This window comes from Dermacentor variabilis, chromosome 6 (genome assembly GCF_050947875.1).
Source record: "Dermacentor variabilis isolate Ectoservices chromosome 6, ASM5094787v1, whole genome shotgun sequence".
Lineage (NCBI taxonomy): Eukaryota > Metazoa > Arthropoda > Arachnida > Ixodida > Ixodidae > Dermacentor > Dermacentor variabilis.
The window spans coordinates 153,244,210-153,263,804 of record NC_134573.1 but is presented as its reverse complement, the minus strand read 5'-3'; the positions used below and the strand labels follow the sequence as shown (position 1 = coordinate 153,263,804).

Here is a 19,595-nt window from a genome sequence, read left to right as displayed (position 1 = left end):
ACACATGCACTGTTTTCGATTTCGGCACTCCTAATACTAGCGCATTGAAAAAACAGCGAGTGTTTATTCAGTGTAATGCACCAAACTTAGGGCGAGAACACGCTGCAAAAACGAACCTGACTCATTGGAGCACCAGGTTGATTTGACCCAGAAAAGCTTCATTTGGGTAGAAATTATACGGCTATATATATATATATAGCGCAACTGACGCCGAGCTCCGTCAGTTGTACTGGTTGCATTGGCTGAAACTTGGTCTTACGAACAATTCTAGCTTGTAAGAGCCCAAAATCTGTAACTCGAATAGACCACCGGTTTTATGTCCTACGCATTACATGGCTTCTCCAACTGCATTTTTTCCTCATAATTTCAATTAGAATATCGGCTACCCCGTTAGCTATTTACTCAACACCGCTGTCTTCCCATTTTTTGAAGGTATACGCCTAGCATTTCTCGTTCCATCGCTCGTTGCGCGGTTCTTAGCTTCTTCTGAAGCTCCTTCGTTCCCTTCCAAGTTTCAGTCTCTGATGTTAGCACTGTTAGAATGCGATGATCGTATACTTCTTTTTTTTTTCTAGTTTTTTTTTTCACGGGTAACAAAGCTGCCGGTCACGATTTCGTAATGCTTTTCCCTCGCTCTCTAACCCAACTTTATTCGTTTGTAGATTTTAAATCTCATGTTCCGGTGTCTTGTGTGACTAATTGACCTAATTGACTAATTGAATTATAGGGGATGACTGGCCGTTTATGTATGTTCGGTTTCCATTAAAACCTCTCAAGTGTTCGGGTGACGTTGAACATAGTCACGTGGTAGGAGAAGGAGAAGTATTAATCTTGCGCCATTTGACGTTCCACGGAGCGAGCGCTCTCTACTTCGTACATCGTGCGCGGTCGTAAAAGACTACGCCGTGTCTTGGGGTTTCCACGCAACCCTCTCCGAGGAAGTTCTGCGCCGTTCTTCTATCGAGTTTTCGTCGGGCGCTGTACAGTACTTACTTGACGGCCGTGCATAATTCATGGCTGCCGCCCGGCTGGTGTCACGTTTGGGCGCCAGCTGCTCGATTTTGATTTGCTCGGCTGACTTAATGCCGACGCTGTCGCTTTTCCTTCCTAACGCGCCACTTTTGGCGTTCGTGTTGTGATTTTTTTTTTTTTTTGGCTTCGAGAGGAAACTCCTTGGGAAGTTGCCTGGCACCATAAAGAGCGGTTCCACGACACTTGTCGTGAAAGGGCATGAACTTAATGGCCCGTAAAGGTTGCCTTCGCTCAAAGTTGAAGTTCAGTGCGCTTTGAAGTGGAAGGCAGTGAAAATGCTGGCGCCGCAGTTTCAGCTGTTTTTTTTTCTTAGTTTATACAAGGCCAAGAAGGGGTGTGAGAATGTTGCATATTGGGAATATCCGCGCCATTAAACCAGAAATAAACCTCAATGATCATTTTCTTCTGTTTGGTTATTTTTTTTTTTTTTTTGGTATCAGACGAATCGAATTTTTCCCTGCCTTCGAAACAACGCAACAGATCACTGCAGCTTCAAGAAAGATAAATTGCTGACATCGATATTGCAGTCATAACCAATCATCTTACCTTTTTGCTTCGATTATATGCATGTAGCGTCGGGTTTATTTTGCCGTCTTCATTCAGAGCTGATTGACGGCCGGAGAAGGGTATACAAGGTGGTTGCAGGCACTTATATTCTCAGTCATTCTGATAGCTCGTGAAAGAAATTGAGTGTACTGAGCTGAACTCCCAAGGTAATTTATTCACAAATTAAATTGTACACCGCGCGAAATGACTCAAAAGGTGTCCTGGACAGATTTGTGAGAGGCAATGACGCTTTGTAAGCATCCTGGTTAACTGACACAAACACTGATAAAACGACGACGCTGTTACTTTTTTTTATCACACAATCATGTTTAAGCGCCAGTGTGAAACATCGCGCAAAAGCAACTCCGCAGCAGAGGACACTACTTTTCTGCTTAACCAGCTGGATGGCCCAATAACCCCCCTCCCTCCCCCCCCTCCAAAAGAAAAAGAAACTTGGCAACAATTTCTCTGACCCAGATTTACAACCTAAATTCACATGAATGAACAAAAAAAAAGCTGAAAAATAAATGCTCAGAACGAGTGCAGGTACAGCTGGGGCACATGAACAGCATATACATGTTCAGAGTCAACCACAAATATATTAGTACATAGCTTATTTTGTCGATACATTCAACAACGTGTGTGTAATAGAGAAAGGGCAGAACCACTCGCGCATCAAATGCATCTTCAACGCCATCACCCCTGCTTACGTTTGGTGAAGGCTTTGTTTCCATCCATCCAAAGGCGTTTCGATGAATACCACAACTATAGTATGTAGAGATGGATAAAACGAACATTAACACCTGTGCAGAAGTCCTTATTTTGGTCCAACCTTTCTTATAACTCATTCAAAAGGGAAAATTGATAGATGTGATCAAGGTTTGCTCAGGGTGTGTTATATTTTTAAACATTAGTACGCCAGGGTGTTGCCAGTCACTGTGCTCTACATTTTCCCCTTCCTTTGCCACGACGGGGCTAGTTAGCCGCTTCCATGCGTGACAGCAATTTGATAACCAAGAAAGCTTTGCTTTGCGTATATTTAGCGCGTGCGTCTAAACTGCATTATAAGAAGCGGGCGGAAGCGAAAGGCAAGGCGGCGAGTGGACAATCCCTAAAATAGAGGATGGAATAAATGCATTACATCTCATTTTCTTGCAAAAATACTTTGGTAGGCCAAGAAACTAAGTGGCTGGTCGATTTGTACAAGCTTGGCGCAGCATCTAAGCTAAAAACAGTAAGACTTCGGCGGCCCCTGATCATCGTCACGAAGGTAACGTTTCTTTTTTTTTCAGGCACACAGATCAGCGTTTTCATCTACGAGCGAGTTCGTCTTCACTTTGAATATCAACTGCGATGTTCTTGAAGGGGTCCCGCGACAATCTCGTTCGTAATTTCCTGCGGTTCAATCGCTCATGGTCTCTTTTGCGGATGAGATTTGGAATAAGTCGAAGGAACCGCGAGTGTAGACACGCGTGTTTCTGCACGTTGCTGACGGCTCTCACTCATCACCTTCCTCTGCTGCTTCTACAAAGAAGCTTTCATTCATTCAGTCACAAAACTTTATTAGTGTCCTGAAGCCCGGTCTTTTCAGACCGAGGCGGGCCGCGTCCACGTCGGCACCGCCAGGCCGCGCCTTACGGCGTCATCGTGGACCCTCTGGACAGCCCGTAGCTGATCTTTATATGAAGAGCTTGTTATCAACTTGTGCCAGTAAAGCCATCTTTCTTCGGGGTCGGCGAGAGTCGCGGGACAGCTCGCCAGCATGTGTCTGACGTCAATGATGCCATCGCACACGTTACATTCTTTCAAGGTCATTCTTCTTATAGCGAAGCTGTTTATGCAGAAAAGTTCGCTAAAACTATCATCAGCACCAATGGCTCGAGCGTCGTCGTCTTCTTCCACAACTGGCTCCGTTGCCTCTCGTCATCCCAGCGTAGAATTTCACTTCTGTCGTCGTGATGGGCAGGCCGCGTTTACTGTGGTATGAACCATTGCTGAAGGGGGTACGAGCCATTCATTGTCTTACGTGATGGGCAGATTTAATTTTGAAGCGCAAGGCTTTGATTATGAAATGTAAACGCCGTCATCTGCCGTCAACTAAAGAGCGAGCAATACAAGATTCAACGTCTCCAGACATATCACTGCAAGCGGAGGGGCACACCGAGCAGTGCAGAAACTAGAGACGACAATTCAAAGTCAAGCGGTAGAAAGTACAACACAAGACCAAGCAAGTACACAAAATAAATTAAAAGAACAATCAGATGGTTTTCATTCTGCGCGAAACATTGCTCTCATTACTGGCGCACAGAAAAGGGGCGGAGCAACTCGCACGCGCAAAAAAAAAAAAAAGAACGCTGGGAGAATTGCGAAAAAAGAAAGCACTTCTAAGGAATGCTCACCACGCGATGCACACAAACCGAAAATGAGGTGAAAGAATCGTGAAACAAAATAGACTGCTTGCGAAGTTTGGCTTGCATGGTGTAGCATTCGGTGTAACTAACACAACTTCACTGTTCGGCCATCTTCACGGACTGGAAGGGGTGGTGATGTTTTTTTTTCTTCTTCCATGCCAAACAGGCGCACATGCTAACAGACTCGTCGGTGAATAGGAAGGTGGAAAAGCTGCCGTATAGTTGTATATGACTAGATGAGCATCACTGCGGGAATCGCCCGTCCTGATCCAACTTCCCTCCATATAATGAGCAGCTGTGTCGGCGAAAAGTGTAGCATAGCCTCTTGAAGCCTTTAACGTATAGGAGCTTAGCGGTGCATGCTCAAATAACTTTACCCTCGCAGCAAAAAGGAAGATTAAGCCCCGTCTCAGAACGATTCCGTGTCACAAGACAAATAAGCATTTGTAGAAATAATGGTAAAGCTGTTCATTCATTGTCTTTCACCTGCGCTCGTTGCTCAAGATTGCGAGGGCACCGCAAGTATTGCACAACTTGTTGATTCACGCATTACTCCGATTTATTACCAGCGGGAACCAGCTCACCGAAAATGTTTTTAGACGTGGAGTAGATCATTTTTACCGCTGGCCAACATATCTGTTTCCTAAATATTTTTTTTACGTATCCCGCACGTTCGTCCTCAAGCACAGAGTAGTCGGTTTCGTGCACTGATAAGAAGTGTTCTTTCTTGGTCACTATAGATCAGCAGCGCGCACCTTGTAACTTCGGCTCGGAAAGCTCGGAAAACTCGAACATTCTTTTCAATCTTTCAAGAAGGGAATTGCTGCGCCTTTCAAGTACCGAGTGTGACGAAGATTAAGCTTCGCAAGCGGAGAAAACGTCACTGCAAGATTCCTAGCGCGCGCACGACATTTTGCCAGCGCATCGACGGCACACATTAAACAATATATATATTTTTTAATTTAAGCTGGCGCGTTTGAAGGTGTGGAAGATGTCAGTGGTTTACCTGGAGCTGCACGGCGTGGTATACAGTGTATAACCGAAATGCGTTCGAATCAACATTGAACGACTAAGAAAAGACTAAAGCGGGTTTCAACATTTCGGCAAAGGCACTGACGATGACCAGGCCCGTTGTCAAAATGTTGCCTACAAGCTTAGGGATTCCGTTGTGTGCCATACTGTAGACGTATTGTTGTTGTTGTTGTTGTTGTTGTCCTGAGTGGCCGTGGCACATACCCACAGTGGGGGATTGGCCAAGAATCGGGCGGTTTAATTAGGTGCCTAAAAATAATAATGATAACAAGGGAGTTAACAATTTGGGCGTGTGAGTTTAAAAATAAATGTTTTGTGGTTGGAGAAAAAAGGAAATAATCAGATGAAAACCGGGTATAAGATAATAATAATAATAATATTATTCCTGTAACCCTTTCAGCACGCGTACAGCTTCTTCTTCGTCTTCACTTCAGCGTTTGCCGGTTCCGCCATTGGCTGGACGAAAGCACAACGCGGCGAAGACAGCTTTACAGGGAAGGAAGACCGTAAATTAACCGAATCACAACAATAGGGCAGGCTCGATGACGGCAATGCTTAGAGGAGCACCTCGCAATGATTATAACGTTCGTTTCCAATCGCAGAATCCGACAGTTTGTTCGCGCGCACTGATGCTACCGTTAGCGAGGTTGGAGCAGATCTCACCACTTCAAAGTCAAATTTTATGCTCTAAGGGCGCATTTCCATTCGCGCTAGCTTGCAACCTAAGCAGATATTTCGATTGCATTTGGTAAGCCTTCTGACTGGCATTGGACTCATAACGCAGCTTTGGCACTCTACGTTTGATTTTGAAGTAGGTTCATGAAAGCTTATCTAAACATTCAGATATCGCTGGCTTCTTGTAACTAAATCGCTCATTCGCTTTGCCATCGTTAGAAACTGGACGTGGGCTTGTACACAATAGATCAATAGCCGAGTGCTTAAGGAGACATGGGCCTCTTGCTTGTGAGAATTTGTGCGTACAGAGCTAGGAACGAAGCGCACTTATCTAAGCTCAACAGCTGGCTAGCTAATTATGTAGGACAATGTAGCGGTGATGTCGTGAGTAAATGAGGTAAGCTTGCGGCAGTGGATTGCTACCTGGACTTCGCCCTCAGATAGGAGAAAATGCACCTCCTCAACTTCGATATCATAGCCCCTTTGAATCATGATTAAACATTGGTGCTGGAATAGATTACATGTTGTTATCATCAGCTATAGTGTCACGGTCATGCACGTAGATGTGTGAACCTGTAAGCTGGAAGTAACACGAACTAAATTATGTAAAAAGAACGGGAGAGGGAGAGAGGTTGTGAAGGAATGTGACAGATCTCATTCGCTGGCTGACTTTTGTCTGGTGCAACAAAGACTCACTGAGAAAGGTCTCGAAAGGCAATATGGGAGGTTGATCATAACAGCTGTTTATCACGGTTAACGGTTTATGTCTCAGGCTTACAATTTATACTAGGAGTTTCTGATTTGGGAGCGCTCGTGAAGGTATACGGCAGCGGCTTTTGTTACACACTTTGGTAACCAGCGGACAGTAGCCAATTGGGAAGTTACTCTGCTTAACCTCTCTGCTTTTCATATCGTATTTTCTCCCTTTCTTTTAGCGCGTCTTCCGTAAATAACGATTTCATTGTCATTTAAGGGCAAAAGGTGTAAACATGAACAGATATCAACTAGTTATTTTAATATACCGCACGTCTTTTTATGCGAATGAGAGATAGCAATACCGGATGTACCTTTTTCTAGATTTCCTCAGGCAAACAGACAAACTATCTAACAGAAATAAATTTTTGGGGCACGTCAGAGGCGATGGCCTTGTTTGGCAACACACTGTTAGTGGCGGCTGGCTGACATAAGCTAAAGTGTGAGACTCGTTAACGCCTTAAACAATACGTTTTCACGAATTAATTTCTCATACAATTGCTCTACGGTAAATGCCTTTGGATTTTTCTATGAAAGTCGGTTAATGCTCAAGACATGGCCACTTAATTGGAATTTTACTAACAGTTTTGTGATTTTCGACCCTGAAATCGGTTGCAAAGTACGTTAACATTCCACGTTGATTTGTACCTCAATGCGGAAGGAAGGGAGGTCTTGTGATAGAATAATGCACTGGGTGCCAATAGCCTTTTCTCTACATACTTAGGGCGCCGAGCCCAACAGTAAGGCTATGTGATGCGCTTTTGCGAAAACTTCATCGCTCAAAAATTAAGCACGTTCGCCTATGCCCCGTGTTTCAAAAGTATGCTACGCTAGCTCCTCGGATGCCCGAAGATTGTATTTGACTGCACTTTGCGTTTCGTTTCAGAAACTCCATTGCAAGGCAGAGTTACCAGCGTGGCGTAACTATAAATAAGTTAATAAATTGGTGCATATATGACAACATATTCTACTGCTGAAAATACAGAAACCGAGAGCTTCTAAGGGAAGCGCATAATATAAATTAAGCTTCGGGCATGTTCATTAATCTAGCCTTCTCGAACTCCGAGGGCGGCTACGCAGGTGGATTAGCCGACTCTAAAAAATATCTCAGGTTTCTTTTACGCCATATAGATCTTGCGTTGTTACAACCCTGTATTTAGAGACGCCACTGAGAAATCGACATATACTCCTAATCCGCATGAATATAATGCTAGGTCTTCTTGGTCCCGGAAGATTAAACTCAGTCGGCTTTCTATTTTGTTCTAACAATACGCGGGCCGTACGACCTCCCGTTCAGACTCTATTCAGGAATGAAACACAGGAACTCAATGTCGTGTGACTTAGGTTGGCTCGGCGTTCTCGAGTCAGGATATTTCCTAGTCTTTCACATGCAGTTGGCAGGTGTTAAGAGGCAGAAGGCGTTTCATGGCATCGTTTTCTTTTTTTTTATTTCTGCTTTCGTGCGTTAAACTTCGAAATAAAACTTCGTTCTCATCGGTTTTCTCATTAATACGGACACCTGATGTTTCATGCAGAAAAAATAAATAAATAAACGAAGCCTTCGAATTACGCAGGAACACTAGAAAATTCAGAAGTTGAATGAAGAGATAATTGTGTTTGCTTCAACTTATTGGATGCACATTTCAAGAAAGGGGTCGTGTTATGATGAAGAACCGGCATCTGTTGTTTGTGCATTAGAGCAGGTCATTATATATGGCACTCTCTGCACATTGTTACTTCTCTAGGGTTACGACCTGGACAAATGTGTTTTATCGCGCAAAAGCTACTTGTTATCAATATAAGTGTAATATTCCGCATGAAAATGGTTATATTATATTTATAAAAAGACGGACTTGTATTTCAGGGCAATGAACTCTGAGCTTCAGTATCTTTAATTGCCTGATTTCTGCGTACCAGTGCTATCCTCAAATAGGATGGCGCTAAGGAAACGGTCCAATGGAACTTTATGTTCTGTTCCTTTCACCCAAGCACAGACCCACATCATTTATTTTCAAAGGAGAACACCTGGACACACTGATTCACACATTATAAGTGTTTAAATTGCTGGGGATAAAACGCAAAAGCACCAATTTTGCCTTTACTCTGTCGTATTAGACTGCCTCTAGAAGCCATACCTGAAAATTAGAACGACGGATTCCTCGAACAACATTGGACGCACCGAACAATACCCAAAAGTGCAGTTGCAGACGTTGTTTTTTAATGCGATTAGCATTTGCCCAATTCCCCCCCACTTTGCGGTTTGTATGATGTGTCCTGGAATTTTACTCCGGCGGTCTTTCTAACATATCAATCATAATTTTAAACCTTATGCTGCATCCCATAGAAAGGTAAATAATAAAATTATTATAATAAACATAATAAAAAGAAAGACTTGGAAAACTTTGGTACTGGTGGGTATTTAACCTGGATCCTCGAACACAGCGGCCCGATGCTGTCTTGACTACGGGCACTGCAACGAGAGATTAATCCTCAGCGTCAGCGCGCACCGGTGCCAATCACGGAGGCCGCTCAAAAGGAGGGGGAGTTCGCTCGCGCGCTCCTAGATGGCGCAGCTTGTCCAGGGGGAAGCGCAAGAGCGGAGCCTGGCTGCAGTACATGGTTCATACATGACGCGTTTCGGCGGTGGCTCTTTCAGTTGTATATATATATTCACCTTCAAGCGGGATCACGCGACAAGAAAACAACGGTGCTATCACCTGACGATGTGCACCACTATTTGAATGTTTATCGCGTTAACGACGATAAACATACCGAAAATGGTGGGTTCTGCCTGAATATTTTTCGCACTTGCCTTCAGACCCCCGCATCCCCTCCTCCTCATGTCGTACTTGTATGACATATTGAGAACATGTAGGAACATTATTCGCCTTTGATCATACAGTATGTGCATGGAAATGACTAAGTGAGCTCCAAGGAACCCAAGTATGGTATTCAAACAATATTGTACGTGAAGCACAGCAGAGCACATCACTTTTTTTTTTTGCAAGCGGAAGCAAGAATTGGACATACATCGAGATTTTAACATCTTGGAGACAATGCTACACAGGGCGTACAAAAGAATTTTGAGAATTTGTCTCAGAACCTTAAGAGGTGACTCCTTGAGACTGGGTTCCCGCCAACACAAAAGGCAGTCCACTTTTAAAGGAAACGATTCACTAGCGCTCAAGTGCAAAAGGTTAGGTTAAATTAGCTTAAATTTGGAGTGAATACCTGCAGAAATATCTGCAATTCATAGTTATCTACGTTAGGAGTTGTATTAGCTGATCTATTTCCATAACGTTTAACAAACCTTGAAGTTATAACGATTTGAATAGGGAATAAGACAAAAATACCAAAATTAATATGTCCTTATCGACAGTTGTTTGAATTGTCAGTTTACTGACTCCCAGTGGCGTTGTCCTAACTCTCATTTGGCAGCTGCCTATTACCGACCTTCTGCCAAAGCCAGTGAAATGTTTTTCTTAAAGGTGACGTATCCCGTATGTCTTTCTTCCACAAAGCGCTGGACAAGTGTTCATTTTTTTTAGCTCAAGAAGCACTTTGTGACAACAAAACACAACTAGCCTAAACGTAAGTGTTTTCACAGCTACGGGCCACCTGTTAGTGAAGCGAAACTACTTGCACTTTATGAATCGCGGCAACCTGATGGCAAGAATAGCGAACTTTCCGGACAACAGGGCAGTGGTCAAGGCATCCACACGGTCGCGTTATTCACATCTCGCCGGTGAGAGGCCAATGGTCGATTGATTTTTCCGGAAGGAACGCCCACGTCGCCTCGTGGTCATCCGGGCCGAGTCCGAGCACCTTCGCACAGAGGACTGCAGTTTAGGGGGAAAGAAAAACGCACCACCAAAGAGTTGAAATTGCTTATTTTCTTGTGGCTAACTATTGAGTTGTGTGAACTAAGCTGAATTTTATATCCTCATTCTTTAATTACCCTACAAGTAAATTGCATTAAAATTTGCACTACATTACATTTGGGGTCGAACTCTTGTCGCGTCTGATCTCCAGATCCAGACTGCCAAAAATCACGTGCACAAAAATTCAGCACAATAACTATATTTGGCAAAGCATTTAAAAGCACAAACTGGGAATGCACAATGTATTTGTAGGCATAGTCGAGATCAATACCGAATAATACTGATGTGTGGATTGGAATCTTACATGCTAAATAAATGTAACAAATAGGTTTTTCATTGAACATGTCTCACTGAAGACTCCACTACGGCTTCTTGAAATCAGTTTACGGGTTTCCCTTTCATATCGCTCGATGCGGTACTTACGTGTGCACCAAAAGATCACGCTACTCAAGCTGAACAATTTCTGATGGTGATGGTTACACTGCTGTGGCACCTGAAAAAGAAGTTAGCGTATTAGGTGTAGTTTGTGGCTACTGCATCAAGTAGCTATAGTGCAATTTCAATTTTCTTTATATTTCTTTTAATCTACAAGCAACTTTCAGAACTGAGCTTTAATAAGATCCACAATAAAAACTATACTCTCGACCGCATTACGAAGCGATGGCAGGGATAACCACTGAGTTATTCCACGCCGTAAGACTCACAGTATTTCGCGTAGTATCACTTGTACAAAAACATTCGCAGCTGTTATCCTTTTCGTGAGTTCCTTAGTCGGACGCGTGTGTTTACATCATGCCTTCATTTCAAGTTGAAATCAGTGAAATGAACTCTGCATGTCGCATCCATCGCTCATTAAGATAATGTCGACTGCATTTCTTTTTCTTTTTTTTTGCAATAAGGTGGCTAGCCATTATCATAATTCGCATGTCCTTCTTGGGACACTGTTTGCCGCTTAGGTCTGGGGCTACACCAGACGAGCCTGTACCGTTGCTCGTCTAATGTCAGAGCGTTCAATGATCGCCTGATGTCCCTTCAGCAACACTTGTACTATAACCTAAAATGTACAAAAAACTAATACTGCTTCTCACTGTAACTCGTTCAACCGCGCGTAATTAGCGACCCACCTTCTATGACGAAGCTGTTTACCCATTATTGCCGTAGGCCGGCGTGACGACACGGCATGGGGCCAAGTCAGGACTTTACGATGATCCCTCAATATACTGACTAAATAGGCATGGCTATCGGTGTCAAAAGTCGTACGATAACTGCGGATTTCCTTAGAACCTCAGTTTGCGAACGTTCACTACCATTATTCGAGCCAGGCCCGAATTTAGTTGCATTTAAGTTCGCGTGGTTAGAAGCGGCTTAGTAATGAGCTTTTTCATGCTTGCTTCATTAATTTTCTTTTTGACGCATGTCATGCACTCGAAGCTGCCCTTCCAAGATCTTGCGCGCATGATTGTAGTGTGTCTGAATAAACAGATAGCATTTCGTGCGTCACTGCTTTAGTAATTAAGGACGAGGAATTGGCATACCTTTGGAATGGGAATCCAAAATGGGGCTGCCGTTCATCGAGGCCAAGGGCGCATATTTCTTCTTGTTCGCCGGAGAATCCACAGGCACCGTCTCCATGACGAGATCCTCAGATTTGTCTGCGGTGAGTGCGAAGTTTGAAGATAAATGCGTCATATTTAGAGCAGTGTAAAATGTTTAAGTGTACGCGTGCGATATAAAAAATTATGCGAGGGAACAAAGCGAAGCATAACAAAAGAAACAAGAAACAATGAGATTATCCACAAGATTAAGGCTAAATCTGGAGCCAAGTTGACAGAGCTTTGGGTTCCTAAGGAATGTTTGCTATTGCCCTGCTGCTGTGGCAAAAAAAAAAATTGATATCATGATTGGCCAGTGCCAAAGATTACGGATACTTTTGCGACCGGTAGCCTTGCTTAGCACCGAAAACTGGCACCTTTGAGACGGACTTTGCGCGTATAGCCAACCTGCTGCATTTTTTGCGGGCTGCGTGCGCTCTCAAAACCAGCTGCTGATCTGAAATTATAGGTGTACAACCTGTTTTCAAGCGAACATTCATGCACTGATCACCGAACTTTGCATGGTCGCGTATGTATACATTCCAGAATGTTCATTCGATGTAGGGAATTTTCTACCGCGCGCAGCAAGCTGTAAACACTGAAAAGCGGATGCTCCAACCCGGCGCGAAAACAAAACACGACAATTCAGTTAAAGGGGCCCCGTACAAGAGACAAATACATTACCCAGCAATATTATTAGCGATGCTTTCGAACTTACGATTTGGAATGTCGTGGTTGTAGCGAGATCTGCACGCATTGTACAGCGGGCACCGCGACCAGAAGCAGCAGACGATCACCAGTATGGTGAGCGCGAAGCAGGTGAGTGTCACCGACACTGCGATGGCCGTCGCCAAGCTGAAACGAGAATACAAGCGTGCTGAAAGTCGGACTGTTGAACTCGTGTGGTAGGAAATTGAGATGGCTACATCACACAGGTAAGTCGGTCAGCTTTTGGACATATCTGCTGATTGTGTAACCCGTAAGACTGGAACCAGAAGAGGGATGTGGAATGTCGGCAAACCTGAGGACACACACGCACCGTTGCGTTTTAAATAATTAATTGGTGTGTTCACTGAAACACCGGAGTATCGCGCGCCACTCACGTGTTGTCGATCTCATAGAACCACTTGTCTGGCGGGCAACACTTCGAGGCTTCCGGACCGCAGCACTCGGTGTAGTCCTCCGGAAAGTAGATGCCCGGGCAGTGGTAGTAGTAACGCTTCCAGGTGCCGTTGCGCACGCCAGTGCTGTCGGTGACCGTCTCCTGCTCCAGGTGGCTCACGCATGTCCTGGCAGCTGCGCGGTCAGACGACGCTTTGGACTCAACTGAACGGCAGTGGTTGTCGCAAGCTCGCACTTGGTTTCATTCCTAATGAACAACGGCAGCGGAAGAGCAAGGAACACTTAATCTTTGTTATCAGGGCTTGACTACAGTATCTTAACTTACTAATAATAAATTGAAAGTTGCCCATCATAGGAGTTTGTACAGTGCTTTCGCAGTCGAAGCGCGACTACTGTGGTACGTATACGCAGTTTTGTTGTTGTTGTTGTTGCTGCTGCTGCTGCTTTTTTTTTGCATTATAAAGCTCTGTTCTCAGAGATGCTTCGAACAGTCTCAAGAATTAACTTGTCAGCCTGACTAGTTGGGCGAGTTGGTTGAGCATAATGCGACATTTGGTGCACTTATATAGTAAACGTGGACACAAGGTTAAAATGATGGGGCGCACATAACGCTGTGGGAGCCCCGTCGTTACGATCTTCTGTCTACATTTAGTTAGGACATACTACGTCTCTAATCTGTCACGTTTACTTAGGTTATCTATTCGCTCGCATCGTTCCTTTAAAGAAGAACCAAATGTGGCATGATGTTTGAACGGATTCTCAGCCTTTCGATACAGCGAGCACCAAGGTACACTAGTGCCTCCACTGACGGAATTTCACGATCCTGTTTCAATTTAATTTTTACCACACCGGTACGCGGCTACATTGCACATGAGTGGCAATGATAGTGAGGAAAAGCTGCATTACGGCAGCTTGACTTGGCCCGACCCTCCTCTAAAGTACAAATGTTGCAAAAAACAGTGGTGTAGGAGTTCACAAGTAATTTTTTTTCAGGAAACATAATCAAAGAAAAAAAGCTACAACGCTTGCAAGTGTCCATTACAAGCGACCATTTTTCTCCAAAAGAATTACTAGAAAGTCGGAGGATCGTACACTCAGCACAATATCTTCAAGCGCATCTTAATGCCGCCCGTGTATGTCGTTTGTGTCTCATTTTATCCTCGCCTGCTTAACGCCGTAACATGTGTATTTAAGTCAATAACCAACCAGCTCAGCAACAAGTTTTGTGAAAGCGATTATTTTTTTCTTGCCTTGTCTCCGCATTCATTTCTTTAATGTAGTGTTTTTTGATATAGTATGTAAATTGTTGCTTGTCAGTTTAAGCTTGTTTAGTACACTGGGCAGGGAATATTTCAACAACTGGAAACCGTAATTCGTACATGGACGCAGAACGTAGCATTCTCAGTGTGTCTTGTTGAATGAAAAGGTAGGATGCGATTTTAAAGTAGCTGAACTTCGTATGTGCATGGCCTTTTGTGTGATTTCACAGCTAAAATCTGTTTAAGGCTACTATAAAAAATAGGGAGCTGTAATTTTTTAATCTTTTAGCTTTGAGTGACAACATGAATGTGTGTGCATAATACGGCAAACCAGAAAAGATACACAAGACGTTCCTTTGCAAGATTTTTTAAATTTCTCAGCGATCCCCTAGTACAAGTATCCGGAACCAGAAAACAGTACCGTAAATGGAAAAAAAGAATAATGGCAATATACACTGACACGTTTCTAGTAAGGCCAACAATTCACAAAGTTTGTTTGTAATAGCTTCAATTCCATGTACGCTGGCAAATGTGAGCCTAAAGCGCAGCGTGCTACTTACTACTAAAAGTTGGTGTACTGGGATGACTCAGTCGCTGGGGGCGTTAGGCTGTTGAGCACGTTAGTGTTATCCAATACTGACCGTTTGGACAACAATCCGCCAACGAAAAAATAAACTGGTTTATTTATATTTAGGTGGCATGGTAATGGACCGCTGGAACTCAAATTTATTCGGAAGCCTCAGGCAAGATATCGCTTATAGCCCACGGAGAACGTCTATAATATCGCGCACTGTTATCAGTTTTTTAGCGAAGGCTTCGCCGCTTAATTACTAACTTAAAGGAGATGCACGCTTTACAGGAAAAAAAATCAATTGCAGGCCGAAGCGAGCACGTTTACGAGTACTCGTGATAACGATGCCGAATTTCTTTCCCAGACTTCTAGTGATGAACGCATGGCTTTAGTACACACTTGCTTCAAGACGGTCTAATCTAAAAAAACATTAGAGCACAAATGCGACAGCTAGATAAACTTAATCGACTCTTACTGTTATCCATACAATCTGACAGCCCAAAAATATATTACGCCGGCAAGCAAAAACACGGATGTCGGGTAGCAGCAAATGTCTTTGTTTCTTTTTTTATGATTTAAATACTTGTCGCAATGGTCCGGTACAAGTTTAAATTAGGTGTAGAGGGTTGAAGGGTGACTGAACGGAACGATTTGCAAGGAGTGCTATTAACCTAGACTCAGCTGCTTATGCTTCACATGTTAATCTATTTTGAAAGAACATCAAGTATGAACATTGCTTCACCAGAAGACTCGTTGCTATCAACTCTTGCAACGTCTGTTATTTTAAGTATCGTAACGCTTTTGTGAAAGGCAGGAGCGTCGCAGACCCGTAACAAACGAAATCAACTAAATGCTCGAAGGATAACATCTCGCGACGAACACAAAACTACGACTCCGTTTCGTCTGAGACATTCGCGCTCCAGTTATCTGCAAATATATATGTGTAAAAACACAAACAAAATGGTGCTATTCTTTCTGGTCTTTATTATTATTTTTTTCTCTGTGAAGGGAGGGGGATCTCGCGTCGACCGCGGCTGTCCATTCTTGTCGTTGCGTGAGCGACTGAAGCGCAAACGAAAACATTTGGCCGATACTCCCTATTCAGTGGAGCGTCACGGACGCTATTGACCGAAAGCGACACAGTGAAGGGGCGACCTCACTCCGGAGAACGACGATGGAAACAGAAAACGGGACGTTGCCAAGAGGAAAATAAGTATATGGTATTTCTCGCTCTCCCTCTTGGTCTAGCTAGCTACGTTTCTCTCTTTGTCCCCCATTTCTCTTTCTTTCTCTTTTCTTGCGCGTTGATGGCACTGATGCACGCAAAGATTGAGAGAAGAAAAAAAGAAATGAAAGCTGAAAGGTCCGCTTTCAAGCGAGTTAGCCCGGCGTCCACCAGTTGGCGCCACGGCACGCAACCGGCGCGCCCTCTGGAGATTGCTTGCTTAGTTAGACGCGGCCGATGCAAGGGATTCCGCTCGAGTTGCTTTCATTTGTAGCGATGCGCATTTTTCTCCTAGCAGTCCGTGCAAAAAAAAAAAAGAAAGAGAGAGAGAGAGAGAGAAACTGATTTGGTCACGCATGTGTCTTTCCGGGTGGGATTTAGCGATGAATTGGGAAGAAGAGGAGATGTTATTCGGGCGATATTCTTTCTTCTTTAGTTTCAGGCGGAAGTGGAACATGGAGGGCATTGGAGCTTCGAAGCGAAACAAAACGTTATAGAAACATTTAGCGCAGGATACCATCCGCATTTTGTGCAGACGACCAGTGGAACCACTAACTGTCCTATACCATACTCCATGTGTACGGTTCCTGGTAGCGAACATTAAAAGTTAAAGTTTACTCGCGTTACTGCAGGAAATTTGTTGTTGGAGAGTGTATTACTGAAACACTGTTTGCCCATCACGCGACATGCATTATCCCGTCTCCTGCAGTTGTGGTGATACGTTCATTCGGGTTAGTTTGAGTGTGGCGTTCTTCTCTATTTCTTTCTCACTGTCATTTTCGATACTATTGGTCGTTTTATACTCCTTGTAAGATAGATACCAGAAAATATGTTATACATTCTTCTCTGTCTCTTAATAATTGGACGTTAAGAGTTTCGCAGGTGCTTTGTTTTTTCTCTCAAGTGCGAAGCAAGGGAGTGTGGCCGACGTTGCCTGTCAGCATTTGTGGCATGCTGTTAATAACTTAATCGACACAGTAAATTCTCGCATCCGCTCAAAGTATAACATAAACACTTTCCTTTCCCGTATAGCTAGCTCGTATTCCTACCGATTCGCTATATGTGTACAGAAACTCTAAACTTGAGTGGCTTGGCCTGTTTAAGATCTTTGAAAGCATGAGTGTCATGCCAGAGCCCCTGGTGTTCGCACTGAACTGCGGTTATTTATAGTATCTGTGGATAATGCTTGTTTGCGCTCCGAAACAACAAGCCCGTAACGTCGCTCTGTTTTGGTACTGTCGAGACAGGCGCCTTATCGTCACATGCCGATTGCAAAAAAAAAAAGAAAAAAAAAATCAATTCTACTGGTCCTTGATCTGGCAGCGTCAAAGTCTGTCAGCTATAAGTTTCGTCGGAGACTGAGAAATGCTAAGAGACAGGGAGGGGTGATCTGCCTGCGACAGCATTACCATATCAGAGTGGCTAGATAGCAAAAAAAAAAAAATGACGTTTCGCTCTTCAAACCATGTCAGTATTTCTGTCAACGCTCTAAATAAGTTTGGATTATGGCAACAAAGCTAGACTGTCTTTGATATGTAGACTGATATGTAGACAAAAAAAAATAATAAGGGAGCACGGAACGCCATTCTAACATCTCCATTTAACTTTACCGGTTTGTCGGTTAAAAGACGTTTTCAACTAAGACGTCTTGCCCGGGGAAGCTACTCTTAGCAAAAACACACTGGCGAAATCCCAGTCGGCACTCCATGAACCGTCAGAAAAGCGCTCTTTGAAGTTGTGTAGAATGTCGGGAGCCCAAACACCCCATGCGACAAAAAGAATCTCCGCTCCTACCGATAGGAGGCTATAGGACCGAGCAAAATTTTTGTGTTACACGTGCTTAACCCATATACACACGCGCGCGCGCTTAAAGCTCTTAAGACACTTGCTTCTCGCCCTTTGCTTCAAAGCAATCACTCGATAGTTTTCCGCAGTTCGCAGCGCGGCCTTAAACCGAGTCAGCAGCGGCTTTCTTCTTCCCCTCCTCTCTCCTCTCTCTCTTTCATGCCCTTTCCCGTCGTCGTCGAGCCGGGCTTGTCTGCCCTTCTCATGAATCAATAAATCGTCGCACGCGGGTTGACCCCGCGGTGACGAGTGGCGAGACATCGACAGCGCAACGAAACGGCAGCGAGAGAAAATAAGCAAGTAAAATTGAAGGAAAAGAAAGCGTCCCGCGTACGGAGCGCGTCCCGTCGCAGTTGTGTCGACAGAGTGCGGCCGGTCCCGTCCCACGCGCGGCGCCGCGCAAGACCACGCCCCTGACAGAGCGGCCCACAGCGGCCCCCAGCGACAGTGCCTCCGCCGCAGCGACGCGTCGATGCGGCTGGCGCCGGCCCGGCGCCAGGTGAACCACAGAAGGCCAGCCATCGATTCTTATGGTTGCAGCCCCCTTCCCACTCCCCACGAGTCCACTACACGCTTGCTTATTTCCCTCTGTGTCTTTCTCTCTCTCCCTCTTACTATGTGTTCTATTCTATTCTGGGCCTGGTCCGCCTCTCTACAAACTTCCTGAAGGAAGTTACGTGCAGTGTCGTGCGAGACATTCCTCTGGGTTTTCGCAGAGTAGGAGAGGAAGCGGTTGACTGCCGGAATCACCGCGCAACTTTTTCCCTGAATGGCAGCATGCGTCAGTTTTGATGTGGAGACTGCTTGTTTCCTGGCGATGTTTCGAAAAATATGTTACGGGGTTTTACGTGCCACAACCACGATTTGAATGTAAGGAATGCCGTAGTGGGGGGACTCCGGCATAATTTGGTCCACCTAGGGTTCTTTAATGTGCACCTAAATCTAAGTACACGGGTGTTTTCGCATTCGTGTATTTAGGTTTAGGTGCATGTGAAAACTCGCATCTGTGTAGTGGCGGTAGAGAAAAACTAACCAGCTAACTAACTAACTAACTAACTAACTAACTAACTAACTAACTAACTAACTAACTAACTAACTAACTAACTAACTAACTAACTAACTAACGAACGAACGAATGAACGAACGAACGAACGAAATAATGTTTGTTTGTTTGTTTGCTTGCTTGCTTGCTTGCTTGCTTGCTTGCTTGCTTGCTTGCTTGCTTATTTGTTCGCTCGCTCGCTCGCTCGCTCGCTCGCTTGAAGGGATGTCTCACTGGTGCAAATCAGAGAAAGGGAGCAGTGTTTTGAAATTTATAATGTAAAATAAGCCATGGTCACACAGGAGCAGAGCGTCATGTTCGCCATTGTACTCTCGAAAAAAGGAAAGAAAAAAAAAACGGAGAGCGCAGTGTAAGAGGAGTAGACAGAAAGAAAAAAAAACTATACTAACCCGAACACTTGGAACTAATCGCTCTACACAATGGCGGTCGCACAGGTCAATCGAACGCCAAAAGATTTAGGATGTAATCAGCGCTGGGAATAGCTCCTCTCTTTTCTGCCCAATCAATGCCAGCAATTGTGCGAAGAATGGGTGGGGTAGAGTCGGCGAACCTCTGTTTTTTTCTTCTTCCTCTTCCTCTTTCCTCTTC

At 44.3% G+C, this 19,595-nt stretch overlaps 1 pseudogene; it reads right to left on the bottom strand.

The window, feature by feature from the left end:
* Window positions 1–2,037: 2,037 nt before the first annotated feature.
* LOC142585511 (uncharacterized) overlaps window positions 2,038–19,595 on the bottom strand; it is a 37,003-nt pseudogene continuing 19,445 nt past the window's right edge.